At 45.6% G+C, this 19,379-nt stretch overlaps 2 long non-coding RNA genes across 2 annotated transcripts; one reads left to right on the plus strand and one right to left on the minus strand.

The window, feature by feature from the left end:
* The first annotated feature begins 10,982 nt into the window (after positions 1-10,982).
* LOC138242019 (uncharacterized) lies at positions 10,983-13,608 on the plus strand. Its single transcript, XR_011191294.1, has 4 exons — positions 10,983-11,083; positions 11,377-11,444; positions 12,530-12,631; positions 13,507-13,608. It is a non-coding gene; the product is annotated as an uncharacterized lncRNA (long non-coding RNA).
* Positions 13,609-14,461: 853 nt separating this feature from the next.
* LOC138242030 (uncharacterized) lies at positions 14,462-17,530 on the minus strand. The gene is made up of 2 exons (XR_011191306.1): positions 17,359-17,530; positions 14,462-16,003 (listed from the first exon to the last, which is right to left on the minus strand). It is a non-coding gene; the product is annotated as an uncharacterized lncRNA (long non-coding RNA).
* Between the last annotated feature and the right edge of the window lie 1,849 nt (positions 17,531-19,379).

The following is a 19,379-nucleotide window of genomic DNA, read 5'->3' on the forward strand; positions in this document are numbered from 1 at the left end:
CCACCGGATCCGGACTTCCGGCTACGGAAAACCCGGAGTGGATCGGCCTTCCACCGGATCCGGACTGCCGGCTACGGAAAACCCGGAGTGGATCGGCCTTCTACTGGATCCGGACTGCCGGCTAAGGAAAACCCGGAGTGGATCGGCCTTCCACTGGATCCGGACTGTGAGCAGCTTTTGTCCAATCGGCGCTGAGATTTCAGCAGGAGGCGGGAGACGGGCTCTTGTCCAGTCACACAGCTTCAGTCCCGGGACTTTTCCGAATTCCGGCGGGCGGTGACACTTCCGAGAAATGTCCACTGGGTGGCGACAGAGATACACGGAGCTGAGTCTCAAAGCGCTATCGGAAAGACTTGAAATCGGAAATACATTTGTTACGTTTTAATCCCATTGAAAAGGAAGATGAAAATATCGTTTGTATTTTAAAACATTATTATACTTGCGCAACATAATTATTAAGGGAATGGTGTGAGAGGAGACCGTGTTTGAACAGTTTAAGACGGATGTAAAGACATTTTATTTCAGAATGTCTTTCTGAAATGTGTCTGTTTCTGTGTTGTAAGAACGTTGAAGCATGGACGGGCCTTATCTGCATTTACCTTGTTGAATCTTTTTTTCCATAAAATGTACATGTATTATTTCATGTACCCTGACAATACGACTGGTACGTTACGTTTTCTTGTAGTTTTTGGTCTCATAAAAAATACAAAAGTATGAGTCGATGACGTCAAAATGGTGTCGCCCACAGGGCTTATGGGTAATGTAGTCTCTGTAGTTCACTGGGCTGCCCTGCCCATGTGTTTCGCTGATTTCATTGAACATTAGAATGAATTATATTGATACAATTTCAGCGTATTTATCGTGTCTTGTATTTCTTTGTCTCTCTTATGTGTTCCCTTGTGTGTATGTTTTCTTGTATTTCACTTGTCTGCGGCGCTGGTTAATCGACCCGGCACATAAAGCAAACCCACTGTCCTCGTGTTTCTTAGCTCCCGTCTTGTTTGCAAACTTTTCTGCTGTGTTTATTTTACTTTGTCAATAAAACGTGGTTGCCGGGGAAACGGTGCTGCAGAAGTTGTTGCGAGCTGACCTCTAGGAGGTAAACAGTCGGCTTTTGTAATCTAATCAGCGAGCAAAGCAGAAACGTTAGTCTAAAAAGCGCTGGCTGGAGTATTTTGTGGACATTATGCAGAAGAAAAGGAAGAAACGGTGAGTCGCAGGCTGTCGGTAAATATCAGCGCTGGACACCAGCCTCACACCGCTGGGCTCACTGCACCATGAGCGAGTCCGTCGGCGCCTCCTCCTGCTGGGGTGTGTTGCTGCAGGAGTGAGGAGTCTCCGGTCCCCGGTCGCGTCATGATCTGCAAGTGGAGGTGAGAGACGGCGGCGCAGTGGGTGGCAGCGCTGGGAGCCTGGATTTAGTTCCTGGGGTGCTGTGTGTGTGGAGTTTGCATGCTCTGCTCATGTTCTCGTGGCTCCAGTTTTCTGGGGTGCTGTGTGTGTGGAGTTTGCATGCTCTGCTCATGTTCTCGTGGCTCCAGTTTTCTGGGGTGCTGTGTGTGTGGAGTTTGCATGCTCTCCTTATGTTCTCGTGGGTCTAGTTCCTGGGGTGCAAAATTCTGTTTATTTCACAAGACGGACCCGGGCAGCAGCATGTGTCTGCAGCGCTCATCCTGCCTGCATGTTTGCAAACTTTTCTCCTGTGTTTATTTTACTTTGTTAAATAAAACGTGGTTGCTGGGGAAACGGTGCTGCAGAAGTTGTTTCGATCTGACCTCCGGGAGGGAGACAGCTGGCAAAGCCGAAACTTCTAATGTCTAAAAGGCGCTGGCTGGAGTATTTTGTGGACATTTCGCAGAAGAAAACTAAGGAGTCTCCGGTCGGGTCCTGATCTGCATGTGGAAGTGAAAGGCTGAGAGACGGCGCACATGCTCTGCACATGTTCTCATGTGTCTGGTTTCCTGGAGTGCAGTCTGTGTGGAGTTTGCATGCTCTGCTCATGTTCTCAAGGGTTTCTTGCCGCTTCTGCAGTCCAGTGTTGGTGAGTCTGTTGGGTTGATTGTGTTGTGGTGTGAGTGTGCCCTAAAGGGGTTTTAATAGTATGGGGTTTGTGTGTTCACTTGTATGCAGACCACTGGAGAGACCGGTTGTTTTTTGCCAGGCAGACTAATGGCTGCATATTCAATTCCAGCTACTGATGTTGCCAAACCAGCAAGTGGGACAGTGTTTGAAAACCCTTTCAATGAAAGGTTTGTAGAACAGTGTTGCTATTGTTCTGTTTAATTCGAGGTCACCAAGCTTATAAATGGTCTCACAACGTTTGTCTCTTTTCAGGTTTCTCCGACCCGGAGAGTGAACAAAGAAGTGATAAGGGCCCATAACACCTAAGCTCGGCACTCTCACACTCTTCAGCCACATGAGCTTCCTCCTGGTAAAATACTGGGCAAGCCCCTTTCTGACAGGGACAGTGGAAAACCCCCTGAGGGAGATGGGCTGAGGGGAGGAATAAAACCATCTGAGCCGGAACGGAGCACGCTCCCGATTCCCACCAGACCCGGGAGACGACACAGGCAGCACAAGGGAAGCTGCGGAGCGCGAGTTCGCGGAGGCAAAGACCGATTGACGACCACGGGAGACAGTGGCATCGGAACAGAGGTACTGTACAGAGACTTTTAATACCTGAAGGCAAGGAGCGAGAAACCGGCCCGGCTAGCCGCTCCAAACTGAGGGGAATGGAATACAGTTCGCGGGAGGATTTCTAGTGGAACCTGAACGGAGTCTGGGGAAATGGGACCGGCCTCTCGTTCACTGGGGCCATCAAAGACTTTACTTACAGGTACGAAGAAGAATCGTTCGAGTGGCCACTCTTCGGTACTTGACAGAAAAGACTGCCGTCCCTCTGGATTCATTATGACCCTTGGAAGGACCTTTTGTTGCTGCTGTTTTCGTTGTGTCTTTGGCTGATGGTGAATGTGGATAGAAAATAAAAAGGTCACTTATACGATACACATGCTTGTCGCTGGTCTGTGTGGGCATTGGTGGATCTGGGAGATCAACAGAACCTGTTGCATTGCTAGGTGCCGTAGTCATATATGAGGCAGGAAATAATTGTTGTTTGAGGGGTCACCTCACTCTGACACGAACGTGTTGGGAAGACGCGCCAGTTCTGATGTTAGTGCGACGGGTCTGTAGGCATTAAGGCAGGTTCTTGTGTCCTTTTTTGGAACAGGAACAATAACAGAAGATTTGAAGCAGTCTGGCACTGTGCACTGGGACAATGATTGCTTAAAAACGTCTGTAAAGATTGGAGCGAGTTGGCCAGCACAGGGCTGTAGTGTGGCTGGAGATACACAGTCAGGTCCTGCTGCCTTTTTACAGTTTTGCTTTTTGAATAGCCTTAACACATCCTGTTCTTTGCTTCACAGGGCATTCTCAAGACTTGTTAACGGCGTCAAGTCTTCGTGAGAGATTGAGTGTGAGTGGGTGTGGCACTCCAGTTGAGTGGGGGACAATAGCTCATCCCCAGGATGTGAATTATTTGGACGAGTTGCGAGACTGCCATGGACAAGGTCGTTGGAGATCCTTTGTGTTTCAGACCTGCTGTAAAATGTGTTATCTGGTAGAGAGTGATCAAGATGTATCTGAGGGGATTTTCTTTTGTAATTGGTAACAGTTTGGAGACCTTTCCAGACAGATGAACAGTCTTTGTTAGCAAACAGTTGTTCCAGCTGTGGACAGGAGGGGAAACAAAAGGTAGAGAACACTATTTTTAGAGAAATGGCCCTAAAGGAACAAAGCATAGTGTAGGATGCCACTAGCTTAAGTCTTAACAGCACTGCATGAGAGGAGACTCCAGTGTCTATTTGGTCCGAGGGATCCTCAGAAAGGTCAAAAGGTTGCAAACAGATAGGAGACTGGTTACATGCCTGAAGCTTAGCTAGAGGAACATAACAGTGCTGGAATTCTGAGAGGGGAGGTTATCAGAGCCTAATGTTATTGTGAAAAATGGCAACTAGGTATAGACGATCTGCTGAATAATAATAATAATAATAATAATAATAATAATTGCTTACACTTATATAGCGCTTTTCTGGACACTCCACTCAAAGCACTTTACAGGTAATGGGGACTCCCCTCCACCACCACCAATGTGCAGCATCCACCTGGATGATGCGACGGCAGCCATAGTGCGCCAGAACGCTCACCACACATCAGCTATCAGTGGGGAGGAGAGCAGAATAATGTAGCCAATTCATAGAAGGGGATTATTAGGAGGCCATGATTGGTAAGGGCCAATTGGAAATTTGGCCAGGATGCCGGGGTTACACCCCTACTCTTTTCGAGAAGCACCCTGGGATTTTTAATGACCACAGAGAGTCAGGACCTCGGTTTTACGTCTCATCCGAAGGACAGCGCCTGTTTACAGTATAGTGTCCCCATCACTATACTGGGGCATTAGGACCCACATGGACCGTAGGGTGAGCGCCCCCTGCTGGCCCCACTAACACCTCTTCCAGCAGCAACCTTAGTTTTTCCCAGGAGGTCTCCCATCCAGGTACTGACCAGGCTCACACCTGCTTAGCTTCAGTGGGTTGCCAGTTGTGAGTTGCAGGGTGATATGGCTGCTGACTGTCTGTCGTGTGAATTGTTAAGGGTTTCATGTATTTGTGTGTCCAAGTAGTCCGGACTGCTGTGCTATGTGTTGTTTGTCTTTTGAATTTTCTGTTTTACACCTATTGTATCCATAGTGGTATGGGCCAAATCCAATTTAAAGGGTGTTGTGAGCACTGGGGTTTGTTGGGAGTGGTGAGCTAGGAGTCTGGAAATGAGAGCAAGGTGCGAGTGGATATGATAAAAAGATTGTTCCTTTATTTTGTTTCTGATACCTGGTGAAGAGACGCAGTGAGTGTTTGAGTGGCCAGCTGCGTCAACTTCAATAAAACTGGCCTTTTGGTTTGTTTGAGTGCTGACTTGCTATGGTGTATTTTTTCTCTCTGTGAACAACAGGTCCTACGGCCAACACTACCCACACAGGAGGTGTGTGCGTGACAGCTCCTCACCTGAAGCAGGAGTCCAAGTGTGCACAGATTTCTTGTTGGGGTTTGTTGTTTGAAGTTTCTGTTTGTATGTAGGAAGCAATTGTGCCATCGCGTGGTCCGAGTTATAGCACGGGACGAGAGCTCCCGAAGTGCGCCTGCCTCCTGCCCGATTCGACGTCTAAAATCATCACAGAACGAGAGGAGCCAACAGGAATGCAAGTCTCTTCTGGTGAGGAGCCTCCGACACAGCCCCCAGTACTGGGTGTGCAGAAAGAATCCTGTTCTACAGTTGTGGTGCGAAATGGCCTCCAGTCCTTGTCAAATGCTGGGTTTCTCTGGACTGCAGTCCCCTCCGCATTTGGATGATTGTGATTGGTGTTGCTGTAGCTGTGCTGTCCTGAGACTGACTGGTGTCAAGACCAGCTGTACTCTGGGATCAGCAGGGCCTAGTGGTGGTATGAATTGTGGCCTCTGTTTCTCAGGTGTAACAAGTGTTTGATCACTCTGTTCTGTATGTGTCACGGACGTCCAAAGGGACTAACCGTAGGGAGCAGGAGAGCGGAAAAAGACCCATATGCGTAGCGGCGAGACGGGAAAAAGGCCCGGGCTCATTAGTGCAAAGAGTTCAGGAATGCCGTATAGAAACCTGTGCCCTCAGGGAGCGGACGTGGGGCGCCCTGGTGCTAGGCAGGTCTCAGGACATCCGAACAACAATGCTGAGCGAGGACAGAGTGCAAGACCCGGAAATATATAGCCCAAGGGAAAGAGAGGGACAGGAAGGACAGCAGACCGGAAACTAGGGACAGGACAGAGAAGGAGCGCCCTCTGGCTGCAGAGGGCGTGACAGTATGTTTATCAATAGTGGGTACTGGCCTAATTCAGCCCTGCACTCGCTGTTAGCTGTTTTTCTCTGCGCAAGGCGGATGTTTCTACAGATTGATTAGAGTTTCTACAGAGTGTACTCCTGGTCTGTGAGGGGACCCCACACTTCACTGCCGTATAGGGCAATGGGTTGGATTACACTTTCAGATATTTGGAGAGAAATTCTTGTTGGTGGGTTGACATTGAAGAGCTTATTGCGTAGAAAGCCCTGAGTGCCTTCTCCCTCAGTTCCTTTAGTGCCAGGTCAAAACTCCCAGAAGAGCTGATGGTGAGACCGAGATATGTGTAGCTGGATGTGTGCTCCAATGTGTTGTTGTTCAGTGTGAATTTGTACCTGTTTCCCTGAGGTCTGGCTTTCTCCTGGAAAACCATAACTCTGGTCTTGTCCAGATTGACTGGCAGTGCCCAGGTGTGACAGTCCTGCTCCAGCAATGCCAGGCTCTGCTGTTCTGGGTCCAGATGGGCTGGCAGTGCCCAGGTGTGAATGTGATGGGATGTGTGGCGGTTTGGTAGGAAGCCAGTCTGACTCTAATGCAGGACATTGTGCTCAGTAAGGAGGGCCGGTTATCAGATATTCAAGTTACGACAGAGTTCCTTCCCCAGGTTACTGTTCACACTGAAGCTCCGGTACCTGTTGGGGTCGAGTCTGTCTCCATTCTTACAGACGGGCGTGATCAGTCCTTGATTCCAGGCCTCAGGGAAACAGCCGGCCGTCAGGACGAGGTTGGGGAGTTTGAGCAGGCTTTGCTGCAGGTCTGAGCTGCAGTTGGATCAAGCGTTGTTGACTGTGTCATGGCTACAGGCCTTTTGTGGTCTGAGAGTTGTCTGTTTGTGTATGTGCTTATCTTCTTTAGGGTGTGCATGTAGTGTCTAACCATCTCACAGTATCTGAGGCGCAGTTCAGAGTGGTGTGGTGTTGTTTTAGTTCTGGTAGTTCTCTTCAGTTGTTTCTGCACTCTGTATCAAACCATTTGATATTGTTTCTGAGTGTGTTTCATATGAATGTAGTCATTTTGATTTTAAGGCTAGTTTCTCAAAAACATGGTTTATAAATGTATGCCCGATTTGTTGGTTTGATTCAGAGCGTTTTGAAATGTAAGGGATCAAGTAATGGGTTTATTTGCTGCTGAAAAGAGAAGAAAGAAAAAAAAAGAAATGAGACAATTAGCTTGTAATGAGTTTATAACAACAGTAATTAGATTCCTGCAAGCACTCTTTTCATTGTCCAACAACTGAAAGCTTTTAGGTATAAAGGAAGGGTCCTCTAATATTTGATGTGTGAGATTGTCGTTCTATTGGAGATGTTAGTGAGTCTGAGGATTCGTGTTAATATGACAATACTGCTACTACTATTAATAATACAGCATGGCAAGACTTCTTTCAGTCATTTCCCACCCCTCCACCTCAGTGTATCACACATGTTAAACTTCCATCTCGGGTTCCAGATCAGACATGAGCAATCCTATATTACAAATACTTAGCACCAGGCAATTTAACCAGACAATAATTTAAGCAATTATTCATTCAAGAGAAGCAGCAGGACGAGTAAAGTGCCCCTCTGATGGCCGGTCAGTGGAATTAAACTGGAAAATTTCTTAGAAATGATTATTCTTACAATGATGTGCCAATGGCGCCGCTTGGTGGTCATTCAGCAAAATTTCACCGAAAGTTTTTTTTAATTAAAATACCGTTAGTAATGTTCGTATTAATAAGTTATTTTAATTTTAAAAATATTTAAGCATTTTCAACAGCAAAGAATACATTGCATTGCAAACAAGAGTAATGAATGAATGTATGTACATGGATACAAAATACAAAATAAATACAATAAACCAAAAATTAAAATGACGTTCAAAAGGCGCGAGTCGATGACGTCAGAAGGAAGTCGCCCACGGGGCGTATGGGTAATGTAGTTTCTGTAGTTCTCTGGCCCGCACTGCCCACGTGTTTCGGTGATTTGATTGAACATCAGAATTAATTATATTGTACCATTTCAGCGTGTTTGTCGTGTCATGGATTTCTATGACTGTCTTATGGGTTCTCTTGTGTGTCATGTTTATTTTAGTGGGTGGCAGTGCTGGGGCCCTGAACTGTAATCATTCGTGTTTAGTATTTGTTACTGTGACCCTCCTGGGAGGAGGGGACCTTTGTAAGATTCCTGTCCTGGCAAGCAGCAGGTGAGAGTTTGCTGTCCAATTACACCTCCGCTACCTCATTTCACCTCTTTCACCAGCCTGTAAAGGGGGTTGTGATAGTATGGGGTCTTTCTCTTTAACAACCTCAAACCGCAGGAAAGAAATGCTTCATTTATAAGATTGAAATATAACCAGAAAGTATAAAAATAGCTATTTGTGTGTATCATGTCAGAAATATTTGTTTTTATTTTAAAAGAATTTAGAAGAGAAATATGATTAATAAGGCAGTAGAATCCATTTAAACTGTCATTTTCCTGTTTAGGTTGGAAAGTTTAATTTGATCAAGTCCACTTGAGTGCCTAAGCAACTGTTTGGGTAGTTTGGCTGGTGTGGTGGTGCTCTCCAAATACCTGATCCAAACGGACAGAGAGACAAAGTGAGAAAGAAAAGGTGTTAATAACAGACATATCATATGCAGAATACAGTAATGTGCTGTTCAGCACAGTGACCTAGAGTGAAGATGGAAATCAGTCATTCTAGTGCTCTCAATGGTTTTCCATTACAAACGGACCAGGGCTTCCTGAGACACAGGCAGTTGGAGTTATATAGAGTTGGAGGTTGTTTTCACGGCACCAGCCGACTAAAGCAGAGACCTCCTTCCACTCCAGAATTTTTTTTTTATTTGGGTGGGATCATCTGGAGTCTTGATTCCTTTCACGGAGTCAGCAGTAGATACACAGCTGTTAGCATAGGAGGAGTACAGAAGAGGTGACAGCAGTGCTGGGGACCCTCTGGCACAACCAGAGGTGTGAAATTGAAATTGTTTGGAAGGAATGGGAAGCTAAAGGCAGAGTCACAATCTCTGATTCATGTAATCAAAACAGTTCGTTCTTTCCTCGGGCAGCTTCGTTAGAACATTTTAAATAGATGTAAAAGTGTATTTACAGGCTATATCAGCCCTTATCTTTATTTACCTGGTTTAATCTTTTTTTCAGAAGTGTAAATATATTATACTATGTACCCCTGATGGAATTATTGATGTGCTATAAATATACTCTTGTTTGTATTGTATCTATTTTTATTGCTACAATAAAAAGTTAAAAAGAACTGCACTTTCGGGAAATGTCCACCGGGCGGCGACAGAGATACACGAGTCTATGGCGGCGAGTCCAATAGCGCCTCCGTACAGATCCTCGTTGTGCAGAGATTGAAAATCAATACAGATGATAACTGTGACGTTTGTGACAGCAACTCTGAAAGATAACGTAAAGAAGGAAACTAATATTGACATTACTTTTAAAGAAGTTAAATAATACTACATTTTAAAGCTATTGAAAGTAATATGAAAATATCGTTTGTATTTAAAAAAATATGATACTTCCACGATATAATAATTAACGAAATGCTGTGAGAGGAGACCCATGTTTAAACACTTTAAAACGGATGTAAATGCGTCTGTACAGACAATTTGAAACATGTACGGACCTCATCTGCTTTTGTTTACTATTAAACAAGATTACTTGTTTAATCTTTTTCCATAACATGTACATGTTTTATCGTATGTACCCCTGACTATACTCTGTGTTATATGTATTCTTGTTTTTATGGCATGTATTGTTGTTATAATTAAAAATAAAAAGACGCGACTCGATTACGTCAAAAGGAAGTCGCCACAGGGCTTGTGGGAAATGTAGTCTCTATAGTGCTCTGGACTGCGCTCCACACGTGTTCCGCAGATTTGATTGAGCATCAGAATTAATTATACAATGTCAGTGTATTTACCGTGTCGCGGATTTCTATGTCTGTCTTACAAGACGGACTCGGCAGGAGCTGTTTCTTGCTCTCCGGAGTGAAGCTGCTCTGGGAAGAGACGAGCAAATCTTTAGACTCTTTGTAAATGAGACATCATCATGACAGCTGTGCCGACCTGCTCTTTATTGACCTGTTGAACCTGTTTGTGTAAAGAGCAGGAGTCTCGTGTACCCCTGATTGTGTTATGTGTACTCTAGTGTGTTTGCAGCGCTCGTCCTGCCTGGTTTATCAACTCGACACAGAAACAAAACCCACTGCCGTCGTGTCTGTGGGTTTCTGAGCTCTCTTGTCTTGTTTGTCTCCTGTGTTTATTTTACTTTGTTAAATAAAACGTGGTTGCCGGGGCAACGGAGCTGCAGTAGTTGTTGCCGGAGCGGGTCTGACCTCCAGCAGGTCAACAGGCGGCTTTTTTAGTCTAATCTGCGAGAAAAACAGAAACTTAAGAAACCTGAGTCTAAAAAGCGCTGGCTGGAGTATTTTGTGGAAGAAACGGTGACTCGCAGGCTGTGGGACAGGACTATCAGGGACACATCAGCGCTGGACACCAGCCTCACACCGCTGGGCTCACTGCACCATGAGCGAGTCCGTCGGCGCCTCCTCCTGCTGGGGTGTGTTACTGCAGGAGTGAGGAGTCTCCGGTCTCCGGTCGCGTCCTGATCTGCAAGTGGAGGTGAGAGACGGCGGCGCAGTGGGTGGCAGCGCTGGGAGCCTGGATTTAGTTCCTGGGGTGCTGTCTGTGTGGAGTCTGCATGCTCTGCCCCTGTTCTCATGGGTCTGGTTTCCTGGGGTGCTGTCTGTGTGGAGTCTGCATGCTCTGCCCCTGTTCTCATGGGTCCTGTTCCTGGGGTGCTGTCTGTGTGGATACCTGGTGAAGAGACCCAGTGAGTGTTTGTGTGGCCAGCTGCGTCAACTTCAATAAAACTGGCCTTTTGGTTTGTTTGAGTGCTGACTTGCTATGGTGTATTTTTTCTCTCTGTGAACAACACGTCCTACGGCCAACACTACCCACACAGGAGGTGTGTGCGTGACAGCTCCTCAGCTGCAGCAGGAGTCCAAGTGTGCACAGATTTCTTGTTGGGTTTTGTTGTTTGAAGTTTCTGTTTGTATGTAGGAAGCAATTGTGCCATCGCGTGGTCCGAGTTATAGCACGCGAGCAGAGCTCCCGAAGAGCGCCTGCCTCCTGCCCGATTCGACGGCTAAAATCATCACAGAACGGTGAGGAGCCTCTGACACAGCCCCCAGTACTGGGTGTGCAGAAAGAATCCTATTGTACAGTTTTGGTGTGAAATGGCCTCCAGTTCTTGTAACATGATGGGTTTCTCTGGACTGCAGTCCCAGTGCACTCCGCTTTGGATTTGCAGTGGTGTTTTCTACAATGGAAAACCCTTTGTTTGTACAGAATGGAAATGGCAGTCTGCATGTTTTAATAATCTAATGTGATCATGTACTACAGCTTAAACACTGAGCCAGGTGACGTTTGATTCTAAAAGATTTCTCTATCATTTCAGCGGCGCCTTGTCTGCGGCAGCCCGGCAGCTCCTCCTCCCTTCCAGCTGAGACTCTTCCCTCTCCAGAGGTGGGTTAGTGCTCTCAGGTCATCTTCTCTCACACAGCTGCGGGGCAGAAACGCTACTTCCACTGGGCAGAGAGCAGACGGGCAGTGGGAAGGGCAGCCCTGTGTTTGGGGATCAGGGCTGTCCCTGCTGAGGGAAGCTTTCAGAGCCAAAGCAACTGGCTGGGTTATGAACTTTATGGTGTGATCCAAATAAGACATACAAAGACAGAGAATGAGAAAGAAATAGTATTGCATGTATCTGATCAAAACAGTCTCTTTCAGACAAAACAAATATTGAACAAAAACTTAGTTGCAACACACTGCACTACACTTTTATCTAGGCTGACATTACTGATAGTTTGTGCTGTCTTCCTTTCAGTCTGCAGGGTGTGCATCTTTTTCCTCAGCTTCCTACACGAGGAATCAGTTTCTCCTGCCCTGGTTTCACTCCTTTATATCTCACAGTCTTCTGCAGCTCCTGGAGGCTGACGACATGTTTGCTGTTTCTGAAAAATTGCTGACTGGCTCATCAGCACAATTGCTGATTCAAAATCCTTTACTCACATGTTGCCTTAGCCTCTGTATCACAGAGATGTGTGCTTTTCTGGGTTGGGTAGATCGATAGTGTGCTTTTGCTCAGTTGCTCTGCTCAATGCGTGGTCTTTTAACTCCGGCTGGGTACGAGCACCTCACTCTCCACACGGCTTTCCAAGGCTCTGTCATCGTGTGTGAGGATGTTGTGTAGCTCGTGAAACAGTTCCCCCATTTGAGCCCTGGATTTACTGGGTACTTGAATACCTGAATCTTGCCGTCAGTCCTGATCACCTTGTTTTTGTTCTGCAAGGACAAGGCACCTCCCCAGCACTGAACACAAACTGATACTGGCGGGTTGATTGTGTTGTGGTGTGAGTTTGTGTCTGTGGGGGTGAGGTGTCCCCTGCAGCGCGAACAAACATGCAGACTCCACACAGACAGCACCCCCGGTGCTATGAGGCAGCGATGCTAACCACTGTGCCGCAGTATTGCCCCCTTTGAAAATGTCTGACTTCCGTTTAATTTGAGGTCACAAGCTTATAAATGGTCTCACAACGTTTGTCTCATCTCAGGTTTCTCTGACCAGGCCCAAGGACCTGTAGTCACTGACAGCTTCTGCAGTCTGACGGTTCATTTCAGTAGGCTGGAGGGATGGCGCAATTATCCTCAAATCAGTGAGTATTGTTTTGCTCTTGTAACATGAAACATCAAAGAGAAGTCAACAGACCATTCCGTGAAACTGTTCAGACTGGCCCGTGGTGATTTTCTGGGTCCTTTAGTAAGCTGACCGGGACTGTGTCATTGACACACTTTGTGAGAAGCCAGTCTATGTGTTTGCTCTTGTGATCATTCGTGAACGAATGTAAGAGAGGGTGAAGATTCGGCCCTGGAGTGATCCAGTTTTCTATTTAACAACCTCAAACTGCAGGAGAGAAATGCTTCATTTCTAAGATGGAAATATAATCAGAAAGTATAATTAGCCATTTGTGTATATCATGTCAAAAAATGTTTTATATATAAATAGAATTTAGTAGAGACATTTGCTTAATAAGGCAGTAGAATAAATGTTGTGATGCTGGTGTGATGTCTCTCTGATATAAATGGACAGAGAGACAAAGTGAGAAAGAAAATGTGTACATAACAGACATATATGCAGAATACAATACAGTGCTGTAAAGTACAGTACCCTAGAGTGAAGATGGAAATCATTCATTCTGGTGCAGAAGAAGTGAATCTGCTCTCAATGGTTTTCCTGTACAATTGGAACACGTTGTGAATTCTACATAATTCACAGGAAACAAAATAAACAACTCATTCACTCCCCTGCTGTCCGTGACCCAGAGCTCAGTAATCATTTCACTACTGAAGATCATGCAGTTTTTAATGCTTTTCATTTTAACATCCTACTTGTTAATATTTCCTCTTAGATGAGAATATTCTCTTCGGCGTGTCTTTACAACTCTTCTCTTATTGCTCCTCTTGTCAGTAACCCGGTGTGAAAGCTCTCTCTGTCGGAATCAATGTCTTACCTCTCCGTCTTGTGTTTCAGGTCTCCTCTGGCTGCTGACCCTGCCGTCAGGACAGAACACATCCCGCACTGACCACACTGCTGGGTTTACTGTACGTGACAATAAAGAGCTTGAGCAACACATCTAATGTGATCTCTGCACGCTTCCCGAGGAGGGTCCAGCAACGTTCTATATAGTGCACATCACCATCGGGATGAAAAACAAAAATCCCCAGTGGGAGTCCAGTCTTTCCCTGCTACGCAAATTGCTTTTCGTTAGGTGAGGTCGCAAGTTCTTATTGGAGAATGTTGTACAGTTTCTTAATGCAATAGGGCGAGTAAGACTGAAGTTCCCCCCGTGTTGGCCGATCAGTGGAACGAAACTGAAAAAAGCTCCTTGAAACTGTGATTCATACACTTATACACTGGCTCAGCATGGTGCTCACCTGCTGTCCTTGGGTGTCTGCTGAAATTTGATTTTTTTTCAGGAGCACTGTGACCCAGAGCTCAATAATCATTTCAGCTACTGAAGATCATTCAGTTTTTAATGCTTTTCATTTGAACATCCTACTTGTTAGTATTTCCTCTTAGGTGAGAGGTACTTTTCTGGTACTTTTCTGGGTCTTAGTTGAGTGAGCTTTATTAGAATAATTGAACAATACTTTCACCTCCACATAACACTCATAGATTTTTCAAGGGTTAAATATGGGAGCCACGTTTCTTACATGTTTCCTTTTGTAAGTTGATTCACAAAGCTTTCACCGCCTCCACTCCAGTGAATCACTTTGTTTAGCAAGTGATCAGGTGGAACAGTTTAATTTCTTCCTGCAAATAATGCCTTTTCCTTTTTCATCCCATTCAAGTCTCCGTCCTAGTTAGAGTCATTGTGATGTAGAACGGCAGTGGTCCAGTTGAAAGGTTCAAGGTTTCACTGTGTTTTAGAGTGCAGATAAAGAAGATAATAGGAGAGGAAACTGGAAAAGCCGTGACTCTGTCATTCCATTCAATTCAATTTATTTTCATATAGCGCCTTTCACAACAAGGTTGCCCCAAGGTGCTTAACAATGCAGGTAAATATACATTTTGTGAATACAGAACTGAAGACAATGGAGGAAAGGAACCAAAGACTCAGTAAGGAGAATAAAATCCTCTAGGGGTCCAAGGTCAACTGGCTGCCCAACCCCTTTGGGCATGCTAACATTATATCATTAAAAAAAAAGAAAGAAATGAATGCGGGTATTAATCCATCCATCCATCACGTTATCTGTATGTCAGTACCCCATGCAGGTCTCTGCAGACCAGCAGAATCCTCCCAAACGACAGCTGTATCCATGATGCCCCTCTTGGATCCATGGCACTGATGCAGCATTCAACTCACATGGTGCCCAGCCCATGACAGACAGTATTTCTCCTCTGCAGCATCCCTGCGAGGCAGGACAGGTGCCTGACCTCTGAGAGCCTTGTAAGTAAGTAGAAGGAGTTTGAAGTCCGCCCTGTACCTGAGAGGAAGCCACTGAAGAGAGAGAAGTATGGGGGTTATGTGGTCATTCTTTCTGCTCCAAGTAACAATTCTAGCTGCAGCATTCTGTAAGTATTCAAACTCTTTGCTGTGACAAATCTAACGTACTTTAGGCAGACAAAACGACCTTAAAAAGCCACATGATTTTTAAGTTGTCTGTCTGTGTGTAGTAACAGTGGTTCACATTATTTCAGAACGTATACTCCCGTCTCTGTAACTTTCCTCAGTCAGCTAGTGAACATTCTGTATTTACACCACGAATGCACTACTTTGTCTCGCGCGCGGTCACACTGGCCGTCCACAGGCACGGGCAGGAGCAGGGAACACGAGGCCGCTCTGTAGTGCCCCTGTGGCTCTCCAGCAGAGGGGAGCACTTTGCTCAACAGCCCTGAGCCAAAGGACCCAGTGATAAAGCTGAAAATCTGGCAAGTCCCCCAGTCTCCCTGGGGCGCTGAAGAGGATTTCATCTGATGCTGAGGTTCCTGTAACTCAACACAAAATTGAACACGGCGAGTTATGAGTTTGTGAAGAAGTGACAGCGGAACAATGTCAAACAGGAAGTTAACCTACAGGAAAGAATGATTTGAATCTCTGATATTCAAGCACGCAGTGTGACGTCCACTGTCTATTCAAATCTACTCTGCAAGTCTTACAATTCTTTTTCATACACTGTCTCCTGGTTATTGTTTTGTGAGTGCTTGAACTGTTTCTCAGTAGAAATAAGACCGATAACTCACTGCTTCAGGATGCACACTATCGTCGATGAAACCTGTGGTGTAAGCAAGCGAAAAGAGACAGATCCTTCTAAAACACAGAGGCCATCGGGAGGGCAGAAACACTCTGCAACAGGTAGGAGCTGTGGAGCCGTGATTCCCCCGAGCCAGAGCCCTCGTCCTCCCTCGACAGCGAACTGAGCTCCAGCGACTGGAGCAGCTACCTGCCGTCGTGGGACCTCCTGCAGATTGGGAACGGGTAAGGCAATTCGACACGAGCCCACTCCTCTTCCCACTGCTTACACCCCTATAACAAATAGTTTCAGGGTATTCAAGTACAGGATAAAGAGATGACAGGTGTTCCCGATTGGCTGAGGATACAACTCTCTCTCTGAGAAAGCACACAGAGGTGGACAAAGCAATTAAATGTGTTTACAAGTCATTTCCTCTGTTTCTGGTCTTTCTTTACATATCAGAAAAGTGAACTGGTGGCTGTTGGAAAGTGTCTGCTCCGTACGTAATATACATGTAAAAGATGTGATTAAATATCTTGGTATTAAGATTTTCAAAAAGGTGATTTTGTGATTTGATGTTCTCTACCTTAGTAAAATAAAAAAAAAACTTTATTCATGGTTGCTATTTGTCAAACACGGGCAGAAGGAGGCCTAAATGCTACAGGGTTTAGAGCATCTAATACCGATACCGACAGTATTATTTACAAAATTAAGCAAAGTAGGTGGTGTATGTTTCCCTAATTTAATCATTCAGGAACTAGGTATTGATGCTTTTAAGAAACTAACAGTAGCCCATCAGAAACTATGGAAGAATTTACAACCTTTATTAGACTACAAGGAAAACAATTTAGTTATACTTGTACTAATAAATACTTCAGATCCCTCTCGCAATCTCACAATATCTTGTCAAACTATTTTGGAGCACCTCTTTGGGGAAAGTGAGTGGAATCAAACATGACTATTGTCAAACAGATTTTGTATGAATAATAAGGTTAAGGCGTCAGTACAAAATTGTACATTGAATCGACCCGGTAAAGATACACAGTGTGCATAGATTTAAAAGTAATATAGATGATAATTGTCTATCTCAAAGCAGCCCAGAAACCTTACGTTTGATTTTGTTTTTTCTGTTGTTAAAACACTCTGAACAGATCGGTAAAATGGTGTAAAGAAGGCTTCTAATTCTGACATTTCCTGTAGACAAATTGATGTTATTTTACTGCTCAATACTGCTGAACCGAATCTAAAATATAATGTATCATTGGCTTAACCATTATACTTGCTCGTTATTAGATGTATAAATAGCCTAAACATGAGAAATAATGGAAAATTGAATAATTAGACCGTATGTCGTAGTAGCAGAGTGTACTTCTCGCCTACTTGATGTGGTCGAGCAACTCCACAATCGCCATACAATCCGTCCGTTCTCATGCTCTGACTTTCAGGTTGGGCAGTGGAATGGATTCCAGGGCAAACTCGTTCTTGTTTGATTATCCGTGTGAAATCTCGCCCAATATAACGGGTAAACTCATGCACTGAAATGATGCGCTTCCAAATTAAAGCGACACGCATTTGAATAATTCAAAATACACACGAGGGAGCGTCTCCAAACCATGTCTAAGTATCACAACATGAAAGCTGTGCGTACCTTATCTTTATTTGCCTGTATAATGTACTCCGGTGATCTGTAACGTAGTCTTGCGTGCATCGGAAAGGATCCGGACTTCCGGCTACGGAAAACCCGGAGTGGATCAGCCTTTCCACCGGACCCGGACTTCCGGCTACGGAAAACCCGGAGTGGATCGGCCTATCCACCGGACCCGGACTTCCGGCTACGGAAAACCCGGAGTGGATCGGCCTTCCACCGGACCCGGACTTCCGGCTACGGAAAACCCGGAGTGGATCGGCCTTCCACCGGATCCGGACTTCCGGCTACGGAAAACCCGGAGTGGATCGGCCTTCCACTGGATCCGGACTGCCGGCTACGGAAAACCCGGAGTGGATCGGCCTTCCACCGGATCCGGACTGCCGGCTACGGAAAACTCGGAGTGGATCTGCCTTCCACTGGATCCGGACTGCCGGCTACGGAAAACTCGGAGTGGATCGGCCTTCTACTGGATCCGGACTGTCGGCTAAGGAAAACCCGTAGTGGATCGGCCTTCCACTGGATCCGGACTGTGAGCAGCTTTTGTCCAATCGGCGCTGAGATTTCAGCAGGAGGCGGGAGACAGGCTCTTGTCCAGTCACACAGCTTCAGTCCCGGGACTTTTCCGAATTCCGGCGGGCGGTGACACTTCCGAGAAATGTCCACTGGGTGGCGACAGAGATACACGGAGCTGAGTCTCAAAGCGCTATCGGAAAGACTTGAAATCGGAAAGAAATACATTTGTTACGTTTTAATCCCATTGAAAAGGAAGATGAAAATATCGTTTGTATTTTAAAACATTATTATACTTGCGCAACATAATTATTAAGGGAATGGTGTGAGAGGAGACCGTGTTTGAACAGTTTAAGACGGATGTAAAGACATTTTATTTCAGAATGTCTTTCTGAAATGTGTCTGTTTCTGTGTTGTAAGAACGTTGAAGCATGGACGGGCCTTATCTGCATTTACCTTGTTGAATCTTTTTTTCCATAAAATGTACATGTATTATTGCATGTATCCTGACAATACGACTGCTACGTTACGTTTTCTTGTAGTTTTTGGTCTCATAAAAAATACAAAAGTATGAGTCGATGACGTCAAAATGGTGTCGCCCACAGGGCTTATGGGTAATGTAGTCTCTATAGTTCACTGGGCTGCACTGCCCATGTGTTTCGCTGATTTCATTGAACATTAGAATGAATTATATTAATACAATTTCAGCGTATTTATCGTGTCTTGTATTTCTTTGTCTCTCTTATGTGTTCCCTTGTGTGTATGTTTTCTTGTATTTCACGTGTCTGCAGCGCTGGTTAATCGACCCGGCACATAAAGCAAACCCACTGTCCTCGTGTTTCTTAGCTCCCGTAGTGTTTGCAAACTTTTCTCCTGTGTTTATTTTACTTTGTCAATAAAACGTGGTTGCCGGGGAAACGGTGCTGCAGAAGTTGGTGCGAGCTGACCTCTAGGAGGTAAACAGTCGGCTTTTGTAATCTAATCAGCGAGCAAAGCAGAAACGTTAGTCTAAAAAGCGCTGGCTGGAGTATTTTGTGGACATTATGCAGAAGAAAAGGAAGAAACGGTGAGTCGCAGGCTGTCGGTAAATATCAGCGCTGGACACCAGCCTCACACCGCTGGGCTCACTGCACCATGAGCGAGTCCGTCGGCGCCTCCTCCTGCTGGCGTGTGTTGCTGCAGGAGTGAGGAGTCTCCGGTCTCCGGTCGCGTCATGATCTGCAAGTGGAGGTGAGAGACGGCGGCGCAGTGGGTGGCAGCGCTGGGAGCCTGGATTTAGTTCCTGGGGTGCTGTGTGTGTGGAGTTTGCATGCTCTGCTCATGTTCTCGTGGCTCCAGTTTTCTGGGGTGCTGTGTGTGTGGAGTTTGCATGCTCTACTTATGTTCTCGTGGGTCTAGTTCCTGGGGTGCAAAATTCTGTTTATTTCACAAGACGGACCCGGGCAGCAGCATGTGTCTGCAGCGCTCATCCTGCCTGCATGTTTGCAAACTTTTATCCTGTGTTTATTTTA

This window comes from Lepisosteus oculatus, chromosome 12 (assembly GCF_040954835.1).
Source record: "Lepisosteus oculatus isolate fLepOcu1 chromosome 12, fLepOcu1.hap2, whole genome shotgun sequence".
NCBI lineage: Eukaryota > Metazoa > Chordata > Actinopteri > Semionotiformes > Lepisosteidae > Lepisosteus > Lepisosteus oculatus.